The following is a 26,100-nucleotide window of genomic DNA, read 5'->3' as shown; positions in this document are numbered from 1 at the left end:
CTGCTGGGTGGTTTGGCGGTCTTCTGGTAACAAATATCAGGTTTACTTGAATGCAAATTATCTTGCTTGCTATACATTGCTTTGGTAGAATGATTGGGGTTGGGAAACAGTACTGCAAGAAGATGGTTAATTCTGAACTCTTTTATTAACCCTTCTGCAGACCAAAACATACAGGTATAATATAAGTATCATATATTATTTTATAATGGCTTCATGAAGATTTTCATTAGAGAAATAGTACTGAGAGAAATTTCTCTCTTACTCCAGAACCAAATTATAGAACCCTGAGATATTGAAAAATATGTATTATATCTCAAATGTGGCTCAGGAAGAAAACTTCCTTGTTGAAGTATTTTTGTCCGTTACATTCCTACACCAAAATCTGGACAGTGCTTCTAAAATCTTGAGTTGCTATATGTAGGAAGATACTATAATCTGTGGCAAAGGATTTGTTCCAATGAGACAATCTTTGCACCCTTAAAATGCCTGCTATTGTTTGACCCTGCATGCAGTAGGAAGCACTAAAAAGAAACAATATTCCCAAAGAGTCTCTCTTATATTTTATTCACAACTGCTAAGAAGAAACATCACCACCTAGCTGTAGAACTTGGCTTTTTTACAGAATTCATGTTAGAAAAAAAACAGGTGTTATTTTTTAAAAGATAGTGAGCCTCTCTAATATTATTATTTGGTAAATAGAATCAAACTCCATCAATTTCAGATTCAAAAAAGAAAGCAATGGTATTTGTTAAAGAGACAGCAGACCAAAGAGAATAATCACAATTTTCTTTCTTATTCTGTTTTATTAAATTAGATACCATTATCTGTAAGATAATGGGCAATCTGGTCTCTGTGGAAACATGTAATCAGAATATGAAAATTCAGTGTAAATCCTCTTTGGGAACAACTGCTATAATATTATACATCTTTTCAGACAATCTGTAGCTTGGGAGAAAAACTCTTTCAAAATATATTTGCCCTAAATAGGCAGTTTTCTATAATGCAAGGACTAACTTTTAATAAACTTATGCCCTTGAAAAAATGTTAGATTTCCATCCTATAGGGCCTAGCAAGTAGAGTTGTTTTGACTGGAGGATTATGGCAGTATTATGGAAATAATAATCTATTATGTTGGAGTCACCAGTATAGCAATGGTGAGATTCAAAAAAATTTACTACCAGTTTTGTGGGTGTGGTTTGGTGGGCGTGGCATGGCTTGGTGGGCGTGACTTAGTGTCCGTGGCTGGAGAAGGATACTATAAAATCTCCATTCCCTCCAGATCAGCTGGGACTTGGGAAGTAAGGAATAAATGGGGGTGGGGCCAGCAAGATGTGGTATTTATTGGTTCTTTGAACTACTCAGAATTTTCCCTACTGGTTCTCCAGAACTTGTCAGAAACTGCTGAATACCACCTCTGCAGTGCAGTCAACTCTGAATAACAGTAGTCAAATATGAGCATTTTGGGATGGCCAGCAGGTGGAGTTCATTCAGAAATTTGAGGGGATGGACAGAGAGAGGTTTAAAAAGACGGGATTTGATTGGAAATAGGGAGGAAGGGGAAGGAGGGAGAGAACAAAGAAGAGGAAAGAGAAAGAGAGAACAAAAGTGGGAAGGAGAGGAAGATGAGAGAGAGAAGAGGGGAAGAAAAAATGATATGTGAACTGTGGACAACGAAAATGAAAAGTGGAATGGAAAGTACCATGGAGAAGAAGAATGGTGCAGGATGAGCTGCTGGGATGATCGGTAGAGAAAGATAAAGCAAGCGAGGAAATAATGACTGAAACTAGAGCAGAATAGATGGGATGGGAGAGTAAAGGTAAGGAATAGGACAGGACCAGAAAAAAAGGGGGGCAAAAAGACAGAATAACAAAGGAGGAAAGAGGAGAGAGGGGGTGAGTTGAGCAAGTAGGGTAGAGAAGTGAGTGATCAGAGATGAGACAATGACGAGAGAGAGGGGGGAGGGAGGGAGGGAGAAGGAGAGAGATGTTGATATGCCAGCTGAGTGATACATGCAGGGGAATTGAGGGTGGGGAGGAACCCCAATCTCCTGGAGAAAGATAGAGAATTTTTCCCTGGACATTAGTGACTCTTTTGGGGGTGATGCTACAAGTGGAGGCTTATCCATAATTATTTCTAGCCCTTTTTTGCAGGAGAGGTGATCGCTCCAGATACATGAGCTAAGTAGGTAAAATAAACCCTATCACTATTAATAAGTAACACAAGAAACTAAATATCCAGGTAGACTTAAGCAGATGCCTGAACAGAAGAGCAGGTTCTACAAGTGGTGAGGGCCCCATCCCCAGATCTGAGGATATTTATTGTAGACATGAAAGTGGACTGAGATACCCCCCAGGTGTAGTTGGTCCACCCAAACACCCAGACCAGTGACTCGTGGACTATAAATCAGGGAGTCATGATCAACCCATGCTCTTGGACAGGCCATTGGTCCTCAGGAGGAAGCACAAAACCCACACAAGGGACACCAGGGACAAGATTGCTCAAGGCTATGACTATGTGCAAGCAACAATCATTTGGGAGTTGGGTACAGGCAACTGCATATTGGGGATACAGCCTGTGCCCACAGGAGAGGAGGAGTATGAAAGAGTCATACAGGCAGTAGATGAATTCCCAGAGACACAGAAGAAACAGAGGATCAGAGAGATCCTGAAAAGTCTCACTGCAGAAGCCATTAGAAATTTAAAGTTTAGTTGGAAGTCATGTATGGCTTATGATTACCTCATCATATTGCAAGAAGTGTTTGATCAACAAAGACAATTTCTTGCCTGATTTACCAGTCTGAGCACATGTACCAACAAACCGTGACCTTGTGATGTTATCAGAAAAGTTACCACAGTCGCAAGTGGATCAGTTAAAAGAGGGGAACCTTCCACTGCTCCAGCCAAGAATTTATTGACTCACTGATTTGCTATAATTGTGGGGATAAAGATATTTACAGACATATTTGCATGAGGCTGCCCAGACCAAGAAGTCACATCCAAGTGAGAAACTCCCAAGGGCCCCAGTGAAGAGCCAACTGGGTGCCCACCTACACCAACTAGCTTTAGCTTTAAGAAGACAGAAGTGGGCATCAAAACTGGCAATTGAAGCCTCATCAAACCTTTGCCACAGAATCAATGGGAATACTTTCTTCTGTGTCAGGTCTCTATCCAGGAGACACTAGTGAAAGTCAAGCAACAAGACATTGCACAAAAGCCTCCATAAACCACTCTAAGCATAAACTACTAAACCAGGTGCACTGGCCCTGGCTGGCAGAGTCCCCAGCAAACTAATAGGTCCTGCCCCCATAGTGCCAGTGCAACTCAAAGGCATTTACACAAGGGCTCTCCTTGACTCAGATGTGCAAGTGACATTATTGTACAGGCACTTCTATGACAGGCACCTGAAACACTTGCACCTATAGAAGTTGGGCAATTTGAAGATTTGGGGCACTGGAACTGAGAGGATTCATTACAGTGATTACCTCCCCATCCAGTTAATGTTTGTCCCCCTGCTTGTGCAGCATTCCAAACCTGTTGACACCTTGGCCATTGTATGTACTTGCTCTTCAAGAGCAACCTGGAGGTCCGGATTGTGGGGACAAATACCGATCTAATCAGGTGACTGCTCATACCTCTTGTTCCAGCAAGTAACCCAGAATCAGGGGGCATTCACTAGGCACTGTGGGCAATGTACCAATGCATGGTGCAAGAGCAACAGGCCCCTGCAGAAGGAGAGGGGAAGCTCTGGAAGCTGAGTGAGGAAGGCATTGCAATCAAGGGAGGTAGAGTATCTGCGAGCATCCATTTCTGTTTTCAAGCTAAACAGAAAACAGTCGGGGCCCTAGGGTAAATTCAAAACTGATCACACAAGAGGAGATGTTGGAGTGCACCAGTGGTGGGTTTCAAAACTTTTTGGAACCTCTTCTGTAGGTGCGGCCTGCTTTCCGGGTCCACTGGTGGAACCTCTTCTAACTGGTTTGGTAGATTTGACAAACCGGTTCTACCGAACCGGTTTGAGGTAGGAACCCACCTCTGGAGTGCATGTAATCCCTGAGGTGGTTTCCACATGGACATTGCAACATACCCAACAGAAAATTTGGTTGGGGTCCAAAATGCTACTGATCTCCTGATGAGGTTGAAGGACTGGATGTAATTAAGTCAAAGTTCTGCTATCCCTGTTGCATCATCAGGGGAAGGGGCCAAGAAGAAGATCCCAATAGAATGGTTCTACCCACAAAATATCCCGTTTATTCCAGAATGGGTAGAGCACGCTAGAGACCAATTTTTGAGATGATGGCATTTATTCTTCAAAAGTGAGTTTAATATAGGCTGCTCTATGAGTGCCCAGCATCAACTTTGATTACAAAAAGATAGGGCATTCAGAAAGGTCTTGGTAGAGTCTCTTAGATGACTTGGATGACTTCAGAGAGCATCTGGCAGAGTTAAAGAAGTTATCCAAGAGTCTCAGAGACCCCATGCCTCTCCTATAATTGTGGCACAGAAGAATGGATTCTTGAGAATGTGCAGATTACTGCACTCTCAACCAGAGGACCATTCCAGATCTATACACTACCCTACAGATTGAGGCCACCTTGCATTGCTTATCGGGGGGGGGGGTCAGTCTGTTGGATCTGAGAAGTGGTTACCATCAGATCCTCAAGCATCTAGCTGATCAAGAAAAGACTGCTTCCATTTGCCCACTGGGTTCTACAAATACAATTGGATGTCCTAGGGTTTGTTGGGGGTGGGATGGGGGAAGACTTTCCAGTGAGTAGAGTGAGGAGGTGAGTGGTCAGGACACCAGATGAGCCAGAGGACAACAGAGGCAAACTGAGCAAGTAGAACAAGCAGGCCAGAGGGCATCCAGATGAGCCATAGAATGGCTGAGGGGAGCCGAGCAAGCAGAATGAGCAAGCAAATGGGCAGTGGGGAACCAATAATCTGACAGACCAAGAGAGAGATAGAGAGACAGATGTTGAGATGCAAGGTGAGTAATACACAGTAGATGACAGTAGATGATGTTACAGTATATACAGAGTAGATGACAAGACTGAAGGAGTGAGGGAAGCCCCAATTGCCTGGAGAAAAGGACAGAGGGATTCAGACTTTAGCTGCCCTTTCAGGGGTGGCACTACACCAGTTTGTTGAAATATTACCTATTCTAAATCAATATTTTTAGAAAGATAATTTGGAGCAGAGAAAAGTGTTTTATCTTCAGTACAACAGTGTTTCTGAACCATGGCAACTTTAAGATATGTGGACTTCAATTCCCAGAATCAACACGTTAGATGTGGAGGGAGGGAGGGAGGGAGGGAGAGAGAGAGAGAGAGAGAGAGAGAGACAGACAGACAGACAGACAGACAGACAGACAGACAGACAGACAGACAGACCCACCCAATTTCCATAGTGTTCAAATTTTCTTGTTTGAGATTATATGAAAATGAACTTATATAGGTGGAAAAAAGACTTTAGATGTAGTAAATTAAAGGGTCCTGTTCTCTTTTGGCAAGAATGGAAGTGTTGTATGAAAAGTTGGTGCTGGAGATACAAACTAAAATGTTCCAATAGATAAGTGATGGTACATCGAGATTTGTTTAAAGTCAGTAGAATCTGGTAAATTCTTCGAAGGAAGGACTTTTTAAAATGGAATTCTGAAACAATAATACTTAGACACTATTGTTAGTATTCCTACTTGAATAAATATTCTTGGCTAGAAAAGGTTTTTAAAAGTGCTTCTTGGATCAGGGACATTAATTTTCATGCCACTTTTAATGTGTCATTTACATTTTAATAAGGAATCCAGTTCAATTCAGATCCATTATAGTGTAGGCATTTTACATCCATGAATTAATTTTGTCTTCATTTTCCAAAATGACTCTTCACATCATTTGAAAGCAACTTTTAATTAAATCTATCAGGTAGTGGCATCATTATTACACCTGAAAGATTCAAAAGAAGGTGAATGCTAGATGGCCACAATAGTGAATTCCGTCCACCCGCCTTTTGAAGGCTGATCACCTTTAAACTAATGAGAATGAAGAGTGGGACAATATAGGATAGATCTAATTAAGATAATGAACTAGAGATTATGAGCATCACTACAGTGTGTCTGAAGAATTTTAATGGAACAGGTTAACAGAAGGTTAAGTAGACATTAAAGATATATTATTTAAATGCAGACAGACAAAAATAAAATTTGATCTTTTAGAGCTAAATAATATGGAGTAACAAAAGCTCCAAGTTTAATATATTTTACTTTTATAGAAAAATATTAATAACAATACATTAGTCAAATGGATATGCAAAATGTAAAATGATATGATGTAGGAAACATCTGAACAAACTGATGGTGTTCAACACAACTGAATTACCAACTATTTTAGCAGTCATCAAATATGGAGCTTGCTGCTCTTCGGGGATATTTCTTGTGGCCCAGAAAACTAAATCCCTTCTTCATTTTGGTTTTGCTGGCTTGGGAATGAATATAAGCAATCTTTATGCATGCTTAAATATATATGAATATGTATTCAATATGTATACATACGAATAACAGAAAAAATGGAGGGCAGTTATAATTTATAAATACAAATCTTTGGCAGCAATAAGAAATTTCTTCTGCCCACCTGAGATATAACTTTCATTCCTCTTTTTCTTCTGTGTCAAATAAACTTTTAAAATATACATTGTATTAGTTATGCATGTGTACATTCCATTGTTGGCAACAAAGATATATAGACATATACATATTCATATGTATTTTTTTTAAAAGACACATTTTCATGGCTACTAAAAGGACACAAAGATGCATTTTTCCTGGTTTGCCACAGCTTTCTGATTTGTTGTCTAGGTTCCCAGTATAGCCTACAGTCCTCATGTTCCTTGGTAGTTTTCCTAGTTAAGCAAGCTTCTAAAAGCAGTGAAAGTTCCTCCAGGTACCTGCTAGAATGGAATGGAATGGAATAGAATTATAAACACATGCACACACAAACACATACATATACATATAAACACATGCATACACGCAATATAAATATAAAATATAAATGTAATATAGATATAGATATATAAAAACTACATATACATGAATTATGCTTTTCAGAGGAGGATTGTAGTGGAGAAAAACCTAAGTAACTCTAAGTAACCAAGCAAAAAACTAGGCATACTTTATTTAGACTATGAAATCATCTGAGAGTAACTGTTAGAAGAGGCATCATAGCAGAGTCTTGGTTTCCTGGTTCAGATATAATAAGCTTGGGAAAATTTGGTGATTTTCTCTGTATCTATCCACCATCTGGTTGGATATTAATGGCCATATATTAATGAAATATACCAAGTGTTAAGTGAATAGGAAAATACAGGTTATAAGAGAACAAATATATTCAGTCTATAACAGAAAAAATACTTTGAAAAGACTCAACCAGATACCTCTGATTCACAGAAAAAGAGGAAAGAGGTAGAACAATCAATCTTACATTTGCAAGATTCTGTTTTTATAGTCACTCTCAGCAAAATAAGCTTTTCTGTAGAGTTAATTTTCTGATCCGGGCCAGCAGGTGGGGCTTATAAAATGTATTTTTCCCAATTGGGACCTTTTATTAGGTTTTGTTTAGAATTAAGATATTTCCCAGTTTTGGGGAAAAAATAGTTCAATTTATGGGAGCCCATCTGAATCAAATCTGTGAATTTGTCTATCATTAATTTACAGTTGTAAAAATACTATCAAAATAATCAAGGCAGACAGGTGGGATTGAAAGAAATAATATTATGAATTGTATTCTATCATATATTCTAAAATTCATATATTTTTATTCATCTATTCTAAAATTATGGAAATGGCATGAAAAAAAGCCAGGGTGAGCACTGATTAGTCAATTCTTTAATAATCATGTATGTTGTACCTACCAATGATTCTAGCTTGAGATGAAATTTTATTTTGCTATTCCCTGCCATATCTATCTTTAATCAGAATTTGATGAATGATGCTCTTCCAATCACTTTCATTCAAAGGAAAGTGCAATGTGTTTTTAGAAGTGATGTTGCCATTTGACTACTATATTGTCTTGGCTGTTACAGACAATGATCTCAAATATGTTCTTATATACTTTTTCAACATTTGAAAAACGATCTTGTTAAAATTAGTCAAAGTTTTCACACAACTAAACTACTGGGCTGTTGTTGTTTTTTTTAATTGGGTGTGACATTCCAAAATATAGCAATTATCATCTTATTTTGTAGAACCAAGTTTTAATTTTTCAGCCATCCTTACACATAATAAATGATCTGGGATTTTAGAAAGCTTCTGAATTTTTTTTATAGAATATACTTCTATGGTACTGTAAATTGGATTATTAGTTAAAGTCCAGGATATTTTATAATGCTTTTTTATTGGTTCGCCCTAAAATGCTATCTTGACAAAATGAATGCGTGAGATGATGCAGAGTAATTCATGCTAGCCATACCCACTTTTTTATTCTGCTTTTATTATGTTTACAAATAACTTAACATATCCAATGCTCCTTCTTTCTGCTATTTTCCTCACAACAACCCTTTGAAGTGATGCCCAGTCTCCTAGCGCGATTTCATATGTAAGGCAAGAGTAGAACAGTTTTTTGGTTTACAGCTAGTAACTAGCTTTAATATTGTAAGCTATATTCTGAATATTGGTCATAGATGGTTCTTGATGACATTGATATACATATATAGAACTTTGGATGGAATTTTGGGTTCAACTATGGTCATAAGTTGAAAACTATCAATAAATTGCCACCAAAATGTTATCAGAAGCAAATATAAAAAACAGTAAAGTACTAGCAAAGGATGTTCATCTTTGACTTAATTGCAAAAAAAACTAACCGAACCCAGCCAGGAAGAGATGCAACAGTAATACAAGGAAAATTATTGTACAGCTGTAAAATAATACATAAATTTTTAAATTTTAAGGTTTTGGTCATATTTTATGATTGCACATGATTACTTTCTCTGTAAGGAAAATTTCTATTGCCTTTTGCATTTAGATTATATTTATTATGTAATGATATTTGTTTTAAAACAAATTAGAACAAACTTTCCTAGGGAAAGGTTTTGCCAAATCACTTGGAAGAAGTATATTTGTGGCCAACTACATGGAAGAAAAGTTGTTCAGGGAAACATAAGTAAGTCTGGTGATAAAGTAATGAGCTATGATTTAGAAAGCTCTTGGTTTTCTACTTGTCTTTGGTGCCCTGTCTGGAGTAAGACTTTTTTCTTTTAGAAGGAAGGGGAAGGCAAAGGTAGTTTGTTTTGTAGTTTTATTAGAATTTGTAGGCCGCCCTTTTCCCTGAGGGGACTCAGGGCGGCTCACATAAAACTGGGAAGGGGGGGATACAAACAACAAGATAGAGACATATAATAAAATGGTAGGCAACATACATTCATCATTCGGGAGGGGTAACTATCCTTATCCCCAGGCCTGACGGGCGAGCCAGTTCTTCAAGGCTGTGCGGAAGGCTTGGACGGTGGAGAGGGTACGAATCTCCACAGGGAGCTCGTTCCAAAGGGCCGGGGCTACTGCTGAGAAGGCCCTCCTCCTTGTGGTTGCCAGCCGACACTGGCTGGCCGATGGAATGCGGAGGAGGCCTAGTCTATGGGATCTTATTGGTCGCAGGGATGTAATTGGCAGAAGGCGGTCTCTCAAATATCCAGATCCACTGCCATGTAGGGCTTTATGGGTGATTAGTAGCACCTTGAAGCGCATCCGGAGATCGACAGGCAGCCAGCGCAGCTCGCGGAGGATAGGTGTTATGCGGGTGAATCGAGGTGCACCCGCGATCACTCGCGCGGCTGCGTTCTGCACTAGCTGAAGTCGCCGGATGCTCTTCAAGGGCAGCCCCATGTAGAGCACATTGCAGTATTCCAGCCTGGAGATCACAAGGGCCCGAGTGACTGTTGTGAGAGCCTCCCGATTCAGGTAGGGTCGCAACTGGCGCACCAGGCGAAGGCGAGGGCTTAACTATGGCCCTGAACTGCAAAAATGTTGACGACCATGAGATGGGAGCAAATATATCTGCCATCTCATGTTTATCCAGTTTTTGCAACCCAAATAGGACAGCTTTAAGTTATCTTGTGATCTTTTCTAATAATATAAAATGTAATGAAGAGTGATAGTTCTGAGACCATTGAAAAAGTTTGTAATTATTTACCCTGAATGGTTAATGATGAATGCAGCAGTGAACCAGTTTAATCAAAGCTCATAATACTAATTGCTTGAGCTCAAATGCCAAGGGAGCTTCTAACCGGAATGAGTTTTGATGAACTCAGGCCTACAGTATTCCCGTGGGCCCTTAATTCCACATTTTTGCACTAGAAACAAAGCAAAGTCAACTAATGATCTTTTGGGTCCTATATGTAGCTTAATATATGCTTTCCTTTCAAATATCTTTGAGGCAATTGCTCCTTTTCTGTGAGAAGTCAGTAAAGATGTTGAGGGAGGAAAACTCTTCAGAGAATTGGAGGACAAAATTCTATTAACTAATGCAAGTTGAAAAGCCAATTGCATTCGTGGCTGTGAAACACAAAAATATCCACTTTTTGTAGCAAAATGAGAGCCTTATCTTCCAGATTGTAATTTTACTTCCACTACATGGAACATGGTACCCAGCAGACAAATTCTGATATCTGCTGTTGCTCCATTTTTTCAGCAATAATTGACACCACACTAATGAGGATTCGATAGATGTTGGAAAGTATCCTTTAATACCTTTGCTATATTAAAATTACTGGTATTATGCATCCTTTTAAAAAAAAATAAGGTTAATATATTCAGAGAATTCCACCCTTCTGATAAAGAGCCCACTGTCCATCACTTTGGTATAAGAATATTTTATTGATATTCTATTTATATCAATGACCACTATATATGCTTTCTTTGACATTTGCATTATTTGCACAATATATTAATATTTGCAGTATTAAGCATTGCAAAGTCAATGCACATCTTTCCATACCAGCTATGGCATGAAATAACGATGTACTTGGGGAATTATACACTTCAGTGTAAGGCTACAAACTAATTCATGATGCAGAATTATGATTAGTGAACATTCATGATTCAAATTATGAATGGCAATTGCTAATATGGAAGGAGTAGCAGAACAAAACTGGGGGGAAAAACAAAGCAGTTGGTGGAGGTCCTGCCTAAGTGCTCAGCAGCAGCTCAAGAAACAAACTCTGCAATTGTTTAAACTTGATTTTTGGGGCAGAAATTCTTTATATTACATCATGTAGAGCTTTTCCTAAAGAAAATATTATATTCATTTCAATGTTTTGTGATGCTTTTTGATACAGGACCCAAGACATTATTATATTAACTGGAATTAACATATCCATCCAATCTGTCTATATACTACCTGTCAATAGTGAAAATACTTTAATAGCCTTCATTTAATATTGAGTTGGGAATCTGTGGTCCTCTAAATGCCACTTAACTCCAAGCCCATTAGATCAAGTCCTTGGAATTCTCCTATTTCTGCTTTTACGCTATTCCCTTTAAGGAACCTGATTAAGCAGCTCCAAGGAGCCAGCAAAAGAATGGGATTGCGCCTCCCCTTCATTGAGCAAATGAACTGCCTCTAAGCTTTCCAGAGCTACATGACTGCGAAACTGGAACTTTTATTTGGGTTGCATTGTAATTTACCTCAAAATAAATTGGCTTGGCTGTCAAAATCAGTGGACACCATGGGAGTGTAGAGATCAAAAACTGCTTTTGAACTGGTGCACAGTACTCATACAGAACTGCCAATAGAATTTCTATAATGGGTTAAAATATTTTGTGTATCCTGCAAATTGTAGTATGTACAAAGAGCCACCAGATGTCACTGTTGCTGCATACAAATTGCATTTTACAGGCTTTGACATTAATTCCTTTTCAATCACAGAGAGCCTCCTGAGTTGAATTTTATGTTACACAAACTAATTTAAAACATACAAGGATTAAGATTCTACCAAATGCAAAAAGACATGTTTAAGCTTCTACTACTGTTGATGAATCAATGTATGTATGTATGTATGTATGTATGTATGTATGTATGTATGTATGCATATATGTATGTACCTATATACATGCACATTACATAATGAAATTCAGCCAACCTGCAAGCTGATAATGTATAATTATTTATATGGAAACATTTATGAAGCTACTATGCCTAAAATAATAGGTCATTATTTTAGTTATAGTAGCTTCATGAACGTTTCCAAAAAAATAAGACATACATTGTATTGAGCTTAACGGGATTGGGCTGCATAAAATATAAACTGTACCCACTTTTCATTGATGTAAGAGAATAGCCATAAATACAAGAACAGATAGAAACAGAAGGAAATATGATGCCCATATACTTTATTCCAAATGAAATCTAGATTATAGTATTTATAGACTATATTTCTTTTTATATAGCCTGTTACAAGCACTCCAGTGGAAATAAGTAATACAACCATGAAGTCATGTTCTTAGTACAAATATTTTCAATAGGTTTAATTCTTTATCTGATGGTTCCAGATAAAGAATTAAACAGGAATTCATGAAATTGGGAAATAATATTGCATAATTTTTAATCATTAAGAATAAATTGAATTTGGATAATCTACTGTTGTTGAGATTACATTCTCAAGAGGAAGATGAATGAAAACAGCAGTTTTATGATAAATGCAATAAAATGAATCAAACATAATAAAAAAGTGGCAGTAATATTCCTAGATGCAGAAAAATCTTTTCACAATTTGGAGTGGCCTTTCTTACACAAATTTTAAATAAAATGAATCCAGAAGAATTTAAAATTTGGATCAATAGTGCAAGTAAGTCCTTGACTTACAACTGTTCATTTAGTGACCGTTCAAAGTTACAATGGCACTGAAAAATGTGACATGACCGTTTTTCATTGTTACGACCTTTGCAGCATCCCCATGATCATGTGATCAAAATTCACATTCTTGGCAAATTCATATTTATGATCGTTGTTGTATCCCAAGGTCATGTTATCACCTTTTGTAACCTTCTGACAAGCAAAGTCAATGGGGAAACCAGATTCATTTAACAACTGGGTTATTAACTTACCAACGGTAGTGATTCACTTAACAACTGTGGCAAGAAAGGTCATAAAGTTGGGCAAAGCTCATTTAACAGATGTCTTACTTAACAACAGAAATTTTGGGCTCACTTGTGGTCATAGGTTGAGGACTACCTGTAATGATTATAGCAATCCCAAAACTCTACAGGTTTTTCCTCCTGCTTTCAGTGTCTGCTATCTAAAACAGCCACTACAGGGCGGGGCATAACCTTTTCCTAGGGGGTCACAGCAACACTTGTAATAACAACACAAATAATTCATACACCATTCGAAAGCCCATCAAAAACTGAGTTTATTGACACGATTTAATAGTCAGTATGACCACCATTAGCCCTTCAAACAGCATTCAAACGAGGTGGATAAGAACACAACAAATCTTCAAACAGTTCCGTTCGATTTTCAGGGCGGGTCATAACCTTTTCCTAGGGGGTCACAGCAAGATCGACAGCAGTTTACAACTTCCGTGACACCTCATTTTAAAGCCCATAAAAAACTGAATTGAATGAGCTATTAAATGTTAAATTTGTTTCGGTTGAAACTTTGAGAATGAATTTGGAAACTGTGTTGAAAAATCTGGAAAATCGAACGGAACTGTTTGAAGATTTGTTGTGTTCTTATCCACCTCGTTTGAATGCTGTTCGAAGGGCTAATGGTGGTCATACTGACTATTAAATCGTGTCAATAAACTCAGTTTTTGATGGGCTTTCGAATGGTGTATGAATTATTTGTGTTGTTATTACAAGTGTTGCTGTGACCCCCTAGGAAAAGGTTATGCCCCGCCCTGTACATCAATCTTAAAGCAGGAGTCTTCTGCTTTGGCAATTTTAAGATTTGTAGACTTGAACTCAGTTGGGGAGTCTAAGTCGGGGGTGAAATGCTCTTAAGCCTGCTACTGGTTTGCTTCCTGTGTGCATCGTTGGTCTGAACCGATAATAAAAAATGCTACTGGTTCAGGCAAAGCGGTAGTTCCGATGATCAGCTGTATGACAATCAGCTGTGCAGCGCAATTAGAAATTGAGTGGCACAGCTGATTATTGCACAGCTGATCATCGGAGCTACCGGTTCGGACAAACTGGTAGCATTTTTTACTACTGGTTTGGGCGAACTGCTCCAAACCAATAGTATTTCACTCCTAGTTGAAGTACAGAAGTCTTAAAATTGCCATGGTTGGACAGCCCGGTCTAAGGAAGTTTTGCTCAACCAAACAGAATTCTAAACTTCTTTAAACAGAGGATGCCACCATTTTTAGATACTGAGGAATAATACAACAATGTGAACCTATAAATCTAGCAACATTCTTCATTTCCTGATGTTGCTGTATATATTCTACTTATTGAAATTACAGTGCAAGATTATGGATTCAAAATAATAATATATGGTGTTTTTGATAGCTACTTGGGTTGTAAGTTATTTCAAACTTTCAGCCAATTATTTTGTTTGTTATTTATATGATTGCCCATGTCTGAAAAAATAACTCTGGGCAATATACCACAATCAATAAAGCAACAAAGATATAAAAACAATCAGTAAAGAAATGCAAAAAGTAATTATTAAATTGAAGAAACCTAGAAAAATGAAAATATTTTACAAACATTGCAGATTGCATTATTATGGTCTAAATGCTCTCTAAAACTATAGTTGTTTCTTCATATAACAATTATACACTTCAGCATTTCTTACTCACTGATGCTTAGTGGGGGTTTTTTGTGTTGTTTTTTTTTGGCTCTTTGGCATTATTTCTAGAAGGACATAGAAAATAAAATACAGGTAATAACTTTGATAAATTAAAGGAAAAGTTGCCTTTGAGTAGACCTCAACTCTGACTTCCTTGCAATTGTTTTTAAGCAGATTGAATTGCTTCTTCTGGAATGTTGTTCAACTTTCTAGACTAGTTTACAATATCCTGGTTGTATTATTAATATTATTAATAAATTAATATTAACCAATCCCAAACCTATGTAACCTATTAACAGAAAAAGAGACTTAGATATTGTCAGCTGCTGCAGTTTTGAAAATAAACAACCACATTTCAGTTTATGTGTCTCAGAATACAAAATAAAAGCATTAACACTAGATGGAAAAGAAGGGAGCCAGACAGAGTGGGTTGCTACCAGCGAACCAGGGACGTGCAGTCACTAGAGGCAAGGAAGGCGGGGCCTCACCAGTCTCCTCAGGGAAAGGATTTTAAATAATTTTCTTAAAATAATTAAAGCCAGGGTAGTTGCTTCCAGATTTCAAGTCACAGTGGCTTGGTGTCTGCTCTCAGTATTAACTAGGAGGCCAGAGAACTAGGGGCCTCTTTTGCATAAGGAATTTTTCGCCTTTTAAGAGTTAAGCAAGGGTTAACAAGCAAAGAATTCCTTATGCAAATGAGGCACGTATTCTCTCGCCTCCTGTAGAGGGCATTTTTAGAGGCTTTTTAGAGTTCTCTGGGAGCAACTAGCTCAGTCTGACAGAGCTCTGGCTTTTCAAGAGGGGAGGGCAGGGAGAAGCAGAGTTGAAATCGTCTCTGAAACAGCTGGAGGAGGTGCGTGTGTGGGGAGGGGGGAGGAATTCAAAAAGTTTGATCGGAAGGGGATCAGCAGGGGAAGGGGGGATATGGTAGAGGAGCTGCTTTCAAGCCTTTGGAAAATATATCCAATTCAACTTCTGTGTTTGTGTTTGAGGGTGAGTGAATGAGAGAGGGATCAAAGTTCTCTGTGTGCGTGTGTCTGTTTGAGAGAGGGTGGAGGGAGAGAGGGAGGAAGGAGGGAGAAGAAAAAGAATGGGAAAACTTATTTTGCAAGGGGGGAAAATGCTGTCGCTTTAAATCGGAACTGAGCATGCCTGCCTGTAGAATTCTGGCAGTTGAAGTCCACAAGTCTAAAAAGTGCCTCACCAGGGCTAAAGCTGACCGCACGTCACTGCAGCGAACCAGGCGTGCGCATGAGTGAAGCAAGCAGCACGTGCTCAAAGCATGCAGAAAACGAACTGGTAGAAACATTGGAAGCAACCCACCCCTGGAGCCAGATATATGGGGGGGGGGGGGAGATTAGCTTTTAATTAGTCAGACTCCCGCATTGGGTTCCCATGTCATCTGGGAGAACCAGGCTTTAAAGCTCTTACAAAAAGTCAGGAGGGTGGGAGCCAATCTCACCTGAGCTGGTAAGATGTTCCAAAATGCAAGAGCCACGTCAGAGAAGGCTCTTCTCCTAGACACTGCCAGTCACAATTTCTTGATCAATGGGATCCACATATGCCCTCTCTGCTGGCGGAGGTGGAGTGGGCCAACAATCATTAAGACTTCCTGGGTGAGACAGTTCCTCATGTAACCTGGACCCATGCCATTATGTACATTATGTCTGCAAGAAAATGTTATAATAAACATTCAGTTCAAATCAGGCATTTTTCTTGAGTTTCATGTTTCATGCCAATCTCAATACTGAGAAACAGTGTAAGTTTTTACTTTTAAAAATGATTGGTTATCCCAAATCCTCAGATATCCGAACCAGAAAGCAATACAGGAAATTGTGTTCACATAGTATCTGAAACTAATAGATAAAAATTAAGCCTATGCTATTTGTTGCATATAGGCTGCATTCACACCATAGCTCAAATCAAGTTATTTTTAGACTTAGACAGTTGTAAAAACTATAATTAAGGAAAAAATGTCTTAATGACTGTTGTTTAGAATCAACTACTGGTTGGCATCCATTTCCTAGAAGACTTAATAAACAAATCCTGAAACACAGATTATTGGAAATCTATGAATGGAGAACAAATTTGTAATGTAGAAACAAGTACAGCAGATTTATGTTGAATGCATTGACTTAGAAATGGTATAGTTCTTGCACTGAGCATAATGCAATTTTCGCCCTCTCTATATATAACAGTCACCCTATTTATAAAGCAATTCTTCACTTTTTATTTTTCGTGTGGTATGAATCCAGTTATTGTGGGTTTTTTTCTACAAATCGTATTTAAAACACGGCGTAGCACATATGCAAATACAGCTGTGGTTTGTTAGCTAAATTACAAAAAATCTGCCTTTTCTACCTGTATTTGTTACAAAAGCTATGTTTTTTACAAATTCTTCCAGATTGATTATTGGTATTGTGATAATAACAAGGGAATTTTGATTTTTTGAAAGTTCAAAAATAGAATCTAAAGCAACCTATACTGCGCAGTCACTTTTTGTGAAATGTCATGTAAATGTGAGAAATAAGCAAATAACTGAAGTTCCTCAAGCCACAGAAGAGAAGAAGTTGGTTTTTCTGGTGGGCAGAGATCCATAAATTAACAGTAAAGCTAAGAAAATTTCTATGTTCTCATTTTCTTCCTCTATGGACTCCTTCACTTCACCTTCAGAACATCGTAAGAACTCTTAATTCCAGAAGTTGGCCACTAATTGAAACATATTAAAATCTCTGGCAGATAACCTATAATTAAATGCTATTAAATCAAATTTAATTTGTATCCTCACTCTACTACTTCTTAGGATGTGGGCCTTGGCATATGATTCAAGGGGAAAATGTTGCCTGAGGACAAAGAAGTTTACATGCCACTAGTTTAAAATCTTCTGTTATGCATTATTTATCTGAAATGTGTAGAGAAGTGACACATAATTCTCTCTCCATCTCTTTAAATGTTCTTGAATTAAATATAATACACAGGAATACTTTGTATGATGCCATGTATCCCACACAGAGTAGTAAATATAGCTTTCTGAAATCTAATCAAAAAAGATCATCTGTCCTCTTTTTTAAGTCCAGAGAAATAGAAAATGAGAAAAATCCAAGTCACAAGAGGAGACAGTAATAAATATTCTACATGATGCACAAGACAACCCCTATTAGAGTTCAGATTCTTTTGTGCCAGGTGATCTCTGCACTTTAAAAGACAGAAATTGCCCTTGGAAATACGTAGCAGATTGATACACATTTTGAAGAAATGACAATTTTACCAGAGTCAGATAAAATTGCAGCCACTTTTCCCAATTCAGTAAAGGTGTGCAGGATAGCAAGCAATACTTGTACTTAGAAATGGATTTACAAAGACTATTTTCTATACCAATTGATAGTTTTTTAGAAGACAAACCATCATTTTTTCTTCTTTAAGCAAGTACTATTCCTTGACATCTAGAGAGTGCAGCTGTCAGCAGATAAGAGACTTCCAAATTGATACTTAGCAACCCACCAAATAACTTTCTGTCTAGGGAAAGAAGTAAAAGGGTATTTTTACCAAATAAGACAATTAGTCATAATTCATGGCCACATAGATATTGTGGTTGCCAGCCTACTTAAAATTTTTGATTAATCATATTCTTTTAACTAGTTAAAATAAATGTGCATATTATTTTAAAAAGTGGAAAACAACTTACAATATATACAAACATTGTTTTATAAATCTGTTATTTTTAATATCTATTATTTCCTAGTAATATTTCCAGACTAAAAAATGGAGAAGTGTGCTTTGGACTTAGACTCCTAATGCTTCACATTTTATTTTCCTATTTAGAACATAAACATTTTTATGAAATTCATACAAAAATAGATGAAATTAATAGTTCTACAATTAACCAAAAATGTAAATATAAACTCTGCTATTGGGGTACAGTTATTAAATTAATTGGGTCACTTGTAATTTGAAATCCAATTGACTCTCAGATTTGATCTAGTCATTTCTCTAAAATAGCTGTAAACATTGAATTAACGAATAGTGAAACATTGTTCCTCGGGGAAATACAGAATGCTTGTTCATAGGAGGAAAACTAAAACAAGAAGGTAGAACATAATTTTGTTCGACTTTCAGCTGGGAATGTGTCACCCTTCTCAAATTCACCACTTTGTGCATGTCTACAAATGTCCATGAAAGCTCCACCATATTGACTTCCAGGGTTACATATAAATTTTAGTAGGAAAATTTGCAATCTGAGAATATATTCTTGTTATTTGGTTTCCAAAAAATGAAACAGTTAAGCATGTCAAAGATAATAAAGTAAGTGTGAGTTATTTAGTGACTGCTACCACATTGATAAACAAACTCTTTAGAAAAATGGCTTTTAAAATACTAAAACTCACGCCCAAACCAAACCCAAACAAAAGCAATCATCTATTTGCAACACAATTATTAATACTTATGAACTTTAGAAGTCTAATATTTAACAAGTTGACTTAAAGAATAATTGGCTCACATTGGTGCATTCTCCAACCCGGTCAAAGTGGGTGGCGGCTCGGGGAATGGCGCGTCCCTTGGTCTTGATCCCTGACTCAAGGCAAAGGATGAGAGGGCAGCATGCATTGCTTACCTTTGTTGAGCTGAGTGCGCAAGGCGACTGGCGAGACAATTAGCAAGGCCACGTGGTGAAGGCAACATATATAGAGTGGGAGTGGTTAGGCAGAGCAAATGGCAGGAAGGGGCGAGTGAGCAACCTGAAGGCCAACCAGGGGTGGTTTTTATCAGTCCAGCGAACCAATTGAAATTGTCCCTACCGGTTCGCCTGAACCAGTTCAAACCAGTCGAATTTCACCCGTATCATCACATCCAAGCAATGTTGTAAACATTCTATTCCAGTGTCTGGAGGCTACTGTGATTTGGCATAATTTTTTAAACAAAAAGGTTTTGATTCAGTCTTGACAAATCTAAATGATTGTGGGTCTCCTTATCCCAGAACTGGAATACTTCCATCTTTTGTATGTGTTGCACTTTCTTATTCTGTGCAACTGAGAGTTCTTTTTGATTCACAGTTTCTGCTTGAAGAGCAGGAGACAATCATGGCCAGGAGGACTTTTGTATAATTCTATACAAATGTACTTTTACCTGCACCTGGAAGAATTGCTCATGGTCAATCAGTCATGTCGGTTATACTATCACAATGTCTCTACATGGGGCTTTCCATAAAGACAATCTGGAAGCTGCAAGTGGACTAGAATGCAGAGGCATGGTAATTATGGACATGCCTCAATATACTCACCTCTAGTCTGCTAATTGCACTGGCTCCTAATAGGCTTCTCAATGGAATTCAAGGTGCTGATTATCACTTATAAAGCCTAAAGGAATTAATATGTTCAAAAAGAAAAATATTAGCTCACCTGATCTGGGCTGTAAGATGGAGAAAAAATAGTTATCAATATAAATGATCATATTCAGCCAGCTGTGCATTAAAGATAAAATCTAGTGTTCTTAAAAGAAATATGTAATTACATAAGGATTAAGTAAGAATGGACTAAAACTTATTTATATTGTATTAAGTTCATTGTCAAGTGATTCTGATAAAATCATGAGTCAGTTAACAACTAAGACTCAAAGAGACCAGGTGCTTAATATAATTATGTTTGAAAAATGATAAATCTTTTTGTAAAATGAGTATATGGATTATAATTAAATCAATAATTTCATGTCCTCTGTACAGCACATCTCTACAGAAGAGACCACATGGAAACAGTAACTTTTAACTTGGTTTGAATTTATTGATAGAATCTATGTTATTGGTGCTTTGTCAGCACCTTCTAAAGAAACTTCCACTATGTTTTAAGTAATTAATATATGGCAAAAGATGCTCATTTGACCCTCTCATGGATTCTAGATTAAATGAGATTTAAGAGACAAAAGCACGGGTCCCTCTACAAGTGTGTATCTTTATATCTCCTTATAAGGGAGATTATGTTTGTTGGAGAAATATTTAGTTAGTAAAAACATAATTTCTGAGTGTTCCAAAATTGTACTCACTTCCTATTTCAATATTCTGCAAGAATCAAGGTATCTCCTAGAACTGGACACTATTAAACAAACAAAAATCACTACCATACATTATTCCAACTAAGCATCAACATTTCTTTCTTAACTCTGTTCTGCCTTAAGTCCCCATCCCTCTCTTCTTTTTCCTGTTAATGGCCAGCATGTGGAGCTCTTGCATTTTTTAAATATTATTCTTTGTCCTCCTGGGCCACTGTGCTTTATTTTCCTGTCTTTTGGACCATCTGAAACTTCTGAAGGAAAAATACCTTTTATTATGTACTGTATCTTGTTTGCTGGTGGCACCAAAGTCCTCTCTCACCTGTTTCAAGATTGCAGCTTTATTGATAATTTTGCTGTGGGGGGAGAGGGGGAAGAGAGTAAAAGACTCAAATAGAAGGGAGAGAATCACAGCACACATGCCTAGAATTTTGCAGTATAATTTCTTCCACAGACTAACATAATTAGGTTTTTTTAAACTAAATATATACTTCTTCATTTACCAAACAGTTTTATGCAATATACAGATTACTAATGTTATATTATAAGTGGCAATGAACTTATGTCCAAAATTGGGATAAAAATTTCAGTTGTAGGCAAAGTATTAACTAAGCAAAATGATTGAGTCATGCCCAATCATATGATTTTTTTTGCCAGTTTTAACAAATCACTTCTGTTGTTAAGTAAATCGCATAGCTATAAAGCAAATCAGGCTTCCTGTTGACTTTGCTTGTGAGAAGCTGGCTGAGAAGATCGCAAAGGGCAATCCCATGACTCTCTAGGACACTCACTTCATTGCCAGTTGCCAAGTGCCTAAATTTTGATCACAGGGCCATAGGGATACTATATATGAAAAAGGACAGTCACAAGAAACTTCAAATGGTTGCTAAACAAATTGTTGTGAGAACTACAGTACCTGTACATATAATATATGGATATATATAGTAAGTTACTAGCATTAATTTATTAGAATAATTCCTAATTCTCTATGCTGCTTCTAATGCAAATTTCCTATTAAAAGATACCAATTATATATTTCAAATAAAAGAGAAGACAAATTCAGAATGAAAAAAATTACCAAGTTTGAACTTTATTGTTAGACATGTAAAGGCACTATGGTACTATAGTATTTTGGAAGGCACAAAAAATTGCAGAGAAAGTGTTGAAGAATTTCAGATACGTTTATTATATCTATTTTCAAGCATGCTTAGTAATTTTCTTATAGAATCAGTTTATTTTATCTAGATGCCTTAGAAGTGAATTACATTGATGGTAAATTTCTTGAGAAGATAAAACACTTTTTACACTCTATTGAGAAATGTCAAAAAGTGCAATTGATGTCAGTTACAGAAATGAGAGGTAAGTGTATATTTTAAGGCTTAGGGGAAATCTTGAAACAAATCTTGGGAAGTATTAGCTGCATGCAGAAACAAGAAAAATCCAATGTACTGCAGGCTTCAACTGCCGGCTGCCAGCAGTTCAAATCTCACAAGCCTCAAGGTTGACTCAGATGTCCATCTTTGCAAGGTCGGTAAAATGAAGACCCAGATTGTTGGGGGTAATATGCTGACTCTGTAAACCAGTTAGAGAAGGCTGTAAAGCACTGTGAAGCGGTATATAAGTTGAAGAGCTATTGCTATTGTGTGAACAGCTATAACCAAACAATGATAAGCAGAGCAAAATTAACTTTCTCTGTTAATATATGTTAAACAACCATAAGATGGTTAATATGTTTTTGTTGCTTTTTTATTGCCACTAGACAGATGAAACTAAGATTGATATTTTTGACAATTGCCGCTCCCCAATGCATAAAGGTATGAAACATGAGAAAGGGAAAGGCGGATATAACCCACAATTCTACCCACTATGGGGCTAACACCAATTTAGCCATTGCATTGCTAGTTATTTTTTTAATTGTAATACTTAAATAAATTGGTGCATGAGAAGTAACCTAAATGGGCTATCTTGTTTGACTAGAGCATTTCAAATGATACACTATCAGAACATAGTGATAATAGCTTATACTATAAGAGTATTTGATAGTGTCTGGTATGTCATGTATTATTTTAAGTTAAGTAATTTAGAAATGTTATTTTACTAAAATTTACAATAAACTCACCTACTTTCCACTTTTAATCCAAGTGTAACTCTACTGTTTCATTACCCTGATATTATTCTTAAAATATTACTTTTGGAACTGGCCTCAGAACTAGGACAAACCAGTTTGATTACAGGCAGCTATATGTAAATACACACCCACAAACAGCCGGGTTGGGGGGGGCAGGGAGAGTGAATAAAGGCCACAGATACATTTTCAATGACATGTCGTGTCATTGATTCAGATTGCCTCACCTCTCAAAAAGGCTATGTCCAGGAAAAAGAAGTAAGTGATTGTAAAGTTAATTAAATTGTAATTATTTTTAAATGGGTTTTTAAAATTGTTCTTTTATATAACATTTTTCTTTCAGTCTTTTGGAAGTTGAAGCATTCTATTACTCTCCCTTTTTTTACCCTAGAACAGTGAGAGCCAATCTTTTTGGTGCTGAGTGCCAAATGCGCACCCGCACACAACCTCAAAATGCAATGCGAGTGCCCCTCCAGGCAGACGCCCCCATCCCCCATGCATACGTCCCACCTCTTGCCCATTTTTGGCTTCCAGGTTAGTGCAGGAGACCTCCCAAATCCCAAAAAAGTGCAGGGGGGGCGCACACACATGAACCCCCAAAATGCAGAGAGTAGCCCCCTCCCGCACATTCACCTCCACCCACCCACACATGTGCAGCAGAGCCCGAAGACCAGCTGTTCGCCAGGAGGCGTGCACATATGTGCAGTGGAGCTGGGCTGGGGCAATGGCTGGAGTGCCCACAGAGAGTGCTCTGCCATAGGTTCGCTATCACGGTCCTAGAACAAACTCAGTAGATGTAAACTCAGGATAAATAATACATCTGCTTTTAGGAAATCCTATGAGTTTGGAGTTGTCTAGAAAGAGAAAACCTGTTCAGAAGGATTAGGAAGAACTAGATTTCTTGAGTTTTAAAACTTGTGATCTGAGTGCAGAATTGATGTGGCCTAAAGAAAAAAGTCTGCAGCAGACATGCTGAAGTATCTCTAGTCAAAAATATCTTCCATCTGAATTGTGTATTTAAATAATTTTATTTTGAATATTTCCCTGGCATAGAACACAGCTATATTATTTTCCTCTTAAATGAAATATATAATTGCTCTGGATAATTGCAATTGGATGGCTAAAACAAAATAGGAATCTGTTTGCTTTCTTTATGATCTATAAATATAAAAAGCAAATAAAACTAAAAGTAATATTCATGTTTCCTTGCTACCAAAATACTATTATCAGGGAAGGAACAATTCAGAAGAAATGCCATGTAATCTTAGGCGACAGTTCAATTATCAGAACAAAATATACTCACTTTTCCTGCTAATGCTTGATGATAGTGACTTATTTTTACATATACCATTGATTCAGTAGTTCAATGAAAACAATTTTCAGGCCATTTTTAGCTTTCCTTGAAGCAAACAGGAGTAGAAGGGAAAATGGTCCTGAATTATGTACAAAAACATATTGTTATATCAGAATCAGCCCATTATATCAATAACTGTATTTTAAATTCTATTTTCACTGGCAATTTAAAAATACCATTAAGACAATATGTTATTTGCTAAGGACAATATTTTAAAAATATATTATTTTTACCTAAGGTTTACATTACTATTCAGAAAGAATAAAGTATTTAGGAATTTTTGAGGAATAAAGGAATCCAATGTGATTCCCTGTTATATGCTAATTCAAAGCGATAATGACACATCCTATATGTAGAAGATACAATGATATTAAAATATTAAATGTGGAAATTGCTTATATGAATATAAAGTATACAGAATTACTCAAGTAATTATCTTGATTGAGTTCTGAATCTGATTATGTGTCATGTCAATATCAACTCTTAAGGATCTTTTAATTTTTCTCCAAAACAAGAGTTCTAATTTCATGATGTTAATTTAAATGGTCACATTGTGGTGTTTTTTTTAAATCATGTACAGGACAGGGAAGTATATATTATAGTAAATGACAGGGGCTAACAGGTTATTCCAGTTTGATAGAAGGAATAACCTTAGTGTACACAATGAAGATTTTTATAATACAAACACGTGTAATTATATTTCGTTTCAGGGTCAAACAAAAACATAGTAACTACAATTTTAATATTAGTTACACATATATTACTTATTAAAACTACAAAAAATGAAATAGGAGTACAGAACTAATGTAATACAAGATAGAAAAGTGCAAAAACGGAAATACTGGGAATTTGGAAAATGCTGGTATGATTAGTTATTACCATATGGTATATGAAGTAAGGAAAGTTCATCTATTCTAAATAAACAAAGGTTGTGGCATCCCAAGTGATGCTAAAACGTGGAAGTGTTTCCAGCAATAGCAAAGGATATAAAATTAAGGTAAAAGGCAATATTTTATAGCTCAACAAGTGAGTCAGAAGTGGAAAATGCAATCTAGCAAATCTACTCACATACTTCCAATTACACACAATTGTGTTTTAAGCCATTCAAAAGAAAGGTTCAAAAACAGGCATTGCTTAGATAAAAGGACAAACTTTTGCGTAACTTGCTTTTACTCATACTACTGGACTCCGCTTCCTTCCTCGCTCCCCACAACTCAAACCAGAAACAACGGAATTACAAAACCCGTTTTGACGCCGCGATTCAACTTCTTACAGAAAAAGAAGAAAAACCCTTTTCTATGGCCAAAAGTCTTATGCTTTAACGGGCGAATGGGGCGGGAGGGGGATAGCACGGGAACAGATGCTGAATGTAAATTCATTGGCAATCATAGAAAGCACTTCACCTGCTTATTGCTACGGTCGACGGCAAAGAAAGGAAAACACCGTCCTCTTATTGAGAAAGCTTTAACATTTTTTTTGTTTTAATCTTTTAAGGTTATGCAGGGCGGGGGTTGTGGGGTGTTCCAAGCGTCAATGTCACCCCGCCGCCCGCTGCTCTGAGGGCACAGAAAGAACAAAAGCAGGAAGCCCGGTCGCGCCAGGCAGCCCCGAGCGCCGGGAGGAAGGGAAGCCCAGCTCGCTCGCCTGAGTCAGGGCGGAGCGCGTCCCTCGACCCCGCTCGCCACCCGAAGGCAAAAAGTAGAAGGGCCTTTGGTGGTGGTGGCAGCGGCGGCCGAAGCTCCGCCCCACTCTGCTCAAGGCCGTTCTCCTGTCAGGCGGAGGCTTTGTGACGCTCGCCGCGCTGGA

The 26,100-nt window shown here is 37.4% G+C and overlaps 1 long non-coding RNA gene across 3 annotated transcripts; it reads right to left on the bottom strand.

The window, feature by feature from the left end:
• Positions 1 to 5,502: 5,502 nt before the first annotated feature.
• Positions 5,503 to 26,095, bottom strand: LOC106539662 (uncharacterized). 3 transcript variants are annotated; one of them, XR_001312828.2, is made up of 6 exons: positions 25,698 to 26,095; positions 24,244 to 24,373; positions 20,055 to 20,130; positions 18,179 to 18,292; positions 16,239 to 16,443; positions 5,503 to 6,938 (listed from the first exon to the last, which is right to left on the bottom strand). It is a non-coding gene; the product is annotated as an uncharacterized LOC106539662 (long non-coding RNA). The 3 variants fall into 3 exon arrangements; XR_015696338.1 differs by lacking the exon at positions 18,179 to 18,292 and having other exon boundaries at positions 25,698 to 26,086; XR_001312827.2 differs by lacking the exon at positions 18,179 to 18,292 and having other exon boundaries at positions 5,503 to 6,935; positions 25,698 to 26,086.
• Positions 26,096 to 26,100: the final 5 nt, after the last annotated feature.

Source organism: Thamnophis sirtalis, unplaced genomic scaffold (assembly GCF_051295495.1).
Source record: "Thamnophis sirtalis isolate CommonGarterSnake01/CBP01778 unplaced genomic scaffold, rThaSir2_p1.2 scaffold_4, whole genome shotgun sequence".
Taxonomy (NCBI): domain Eukaryota; kingdom Metazoa; phylum Chordata; class Lepidosauria; order Squamata; family Natricidae; genus Thamnophis; species Thamnophis sirtalis.
This window is presented reverse-complemented; position numbering and strand designations above follow the sequence as displayed.